This window comes from Galendromus occidentalis, unplaced genomic scaffold (genome assembly GCF_000255335.2).
Source record: "Galendromus occidentalis unplaced genomic scaffold, Mocc_1.1 scf7180000077048, whole genome shotgun sequence".
Lineage (NCBI taxonomy): Eukaryota > Metazoa > Arthropoda > Arachnida > Mesostigmata > Phytoseiidae > Galendromus > Galendromus occidentalis.
The window spans coordinates 1,073-4,466 of NW_003805037.1; positions in this window are offsets into that span (position 1 = coordinate 1,073).

Sequence of the window (3,394 nt, forward strand, 5' to 3'; positions counted from 1 at the left end):
TCTACTTTGTCCGGACTAGACAGTCCTCCAGGAGAGTTTTCAGAGTCTCGCTTGAGCTTCTTGCTCCCCTCGAGGCCACGGTCTTTGGTCATTTTGCGTTTCGAGCTCCCGCTGCTGGGCAGCAATTGAAGCAGCATGTACAATGAGGCGTCTTCAGAGGTTTTCGCCTGAAAAGAGAATGATTGAATGAGTTTCAAGCTTGAGACGATCTCCGGGAAATCCGCGATCGATGGAGGGATATCGGAATACCGACGAGAGGATACTAACCATTCTGAATGCTTGAGGATGCGTCCGATGTGCTTGATATTCCGAAGGTGGACTCGAAGTCTTCGCACGCAGGAAGCAGGGACGGAAAGCACCGAAGAGCTCCGATATAGTGAAGGTCAAGTTGATGAGCAGCATCCTTTTATCCGCATGTTCGTGAAATATGAGAGGGGGGGAAGTGAAAGTCAACGATCGGTATCCAGCTTACAATATGCGCGAGGGGGTTCGACGCATTCCATTCGGCATACCTAACACATCTTGCGAAGATGGATTCCTCGGCTGAAAACGAAATCACTGCGTCTTTTGAAGTCGGGCAGGGATGGAGGGGGGTCGACGAATCATAACGGTGGCGAAACTCAAGCCGCGATCAAGATTTTTGCCGGATCTCGCTACTTCGTCTTGCGAGTTCTGCTGTAATTCATAAACCGTGTCGTTACAACTTCAGAGAGAAGATAATCATTCAACCCCGCAGCGTGCGATGCCACTCGGAGCTCGATATCAATAGATTTGAGAGGTGGCGCATTAAGACACTCCAATGTCGTAAGGGAATTCGAATGGGCTCGGCACGAATGGAATCATTCAGTTTACTGTATGACTTTGCGATTGATCTGTCGTATGTTCGGTTTTGATTGTTACCCCTTTCCTGACCACAAGGGTCCACATGGAAAATTTTGGGAAGCACTTTGCTACACAGACCCTGCCCGCGGGGGGTCACAGATTTCACCTCCCTCAACGGAATGAATTTAGGGCCGACGAGCGGAGCGAGCGTCTGGCTGATGAGGTCTGAGAAACCGTCTGAGAGTTATTGGGAAAAAGTGCCCCTTATTGAAGAACCCGGGCTGCCGATCACTAATCACCACAGCAAAACGCTCGAACTTAGGTGGATTGCAACTCATAGTGGATAATCATTCATTCCGAATGACGATTCCCGGGACCAGCTCCACGTCTCGTTCATGCTCATTGTACCCCTATGATTCTGCGAAACTATATCACAGGATCACATAACTTTGATCTCGGGGGCCCTCCCTCAGTAGATCCGTCGGATCCCCTTCTTCCATCGCTCCGGTGAACCCTTGACATTTCGGAAAGCTCCACGACCCTGGAGCTCCTAGAGCCTCGATTTTTCCGGAGTTTTCCTCCATCGAATAGAAGAGCCCATCGACCCGCCGAGTTCTCCTTTCTCTCGGGGTGGACATTCTGCGCTCTGTGGTTTCTCACAATAGACCGCGGTGGCGTACGTCAGCGTCGGGGAAGCCCTGCCTTTCCATCGGAATGTGAAAACATCGAATTTATCGAACGTCCGCCGGCTTCTGGCCTGCATTCTTCGCTGCGCGACTGTCACCTCCTCCTTCAATGAATCGTGTCCGTCAGGATAATTTCTGGATCTTCACATCGATGTGATCTCATGACTCATTTCTGTCGATCACATAATGCTAGGCGTCAGCTTCGCCAGATATTTCATCATTTAACACCACGATGAGGCTCTCCGTTGGGGTTGAACTGGAGTTGTTCTTCTTGTGTCAAACTCTTACGCAACTCTTGAGAGAATTCCCATTTCCCCAGGAGTCGAGGCCGTCAAAAGGAGGTCGTGGCGTCGGCGCTGACGTGAGGTAGATCTGGGATTTTTATCGATGGATCTGGGTCGGTATTCGTCACCGCCTGGGGCCTTGATCTCGTCCATACAATTCTTGATTCTACTTCGGCCAATTAGAGGTTGAATGGAACGGGGAAACGGGGCACGCTTGTTTCAGATCAATGTAAGTCGACATGCTCCCGGACGAGGAGGTGCCAATTTTTTTTGGATCTGGTTTTCCGGGTATATGATCTTGAGTAAATCCACCCAAGCCGGATATTTTCTGAAGTCCTGCAGTTTCCCCCAGAGGAATTTTGACCTTGTTCTCTCTCTATGAGTCAAGGAAACACCAAACTTGCCCCTCAGATTGTCGTCTTGCGAGAACAATGGCTGAGTTGAAATGAACAGACTGTCCTTCCTGCTTACCCCTGGTCTCAAGCCATTCGGCGTCTCGATGAGTGGTGAAGGAGATCCGAGACTGGATGGAAGCCGTCCAACATCGTTCCGTTTACGGAGCCGTGAATCCCGACGCGAACGCCAGAGAGGGCACTTCAGAGGGTCTGCACCCCGCACACGGCCTGTGCTGCTTGGGAAGCTTCGTTGGCAAGGTTGAGCCGGACGCCTGGCAGGGGATACGTCCGTCTGATAGGTATATATGTATGTACAGAGGTTTAATAAGTTTTCGAGGTTTTATTGAATTGGTAATCGGGCACTATGCACTCCCCTGTGGCGGATCCCGACGGGGGGGGGGCGGTCGGGCGATCGCCCCTCTCCTCTACCCATGTTATAGCAGGACCCCAGTATCGATCCGCCTCTCCCTCGATGCATTCCCCGCCCTTGGAGGACTCCTGGATCCGCCTCTGCTTCTTCCTGAAATGATAGTCATGGAAAGAGGAATATTTCCCGAGGGCGAAAGGCCCAAACTACGAGATCACCATGACCAGCAACTCCGGAGGATATACCGTCGCCGCCCCTATCAAGACCGAGCTCAAATTCTCTCCGGTATTTCCAATCGGGAGCATGCGCCTCTAGAGCAATCAAGAGCCCGTAGTGCTCCTTGGGAAGCCATGTCTTCCAAGAATTCTGAGCTCGCGGAGCTTGACTCTCGGAAGCATGGCAACGCCCCTCTGAGGGTTTGAGTCTCGGGCCTCAACGATTATTCGGTGAAGTTCCCGCTAGCGTTGGCCCACCTTTCAGACGTATAGGCAGACTACTCGTCTTAACTCGAGGTGCAGCTGGGATCACGATGACAGCTCACGAATGGGGTCTGTACGGCGTTTGCCGCTGAGAAATTTCCTATGTGGATCATCCTGGGAAGTTTCCAACGTGGATCCTCCAGGAAACAAATCTATCATCGCCCCTCTTTCTGATGAGACGATTGAGCTCATCATGGATACGCTAGCGTTGGAAAGCTGGAAACGCTGTGGAAAGCTCGTAGACTGATGTACAAACTCCAGGGAGCGACGAAATCCATCAATTCGAGATATTCATCAATTAGCGACTCTCTAGAAGAGCAAAAAATCATTCATTCCGAGATAATTATCGATCGTTCAATGG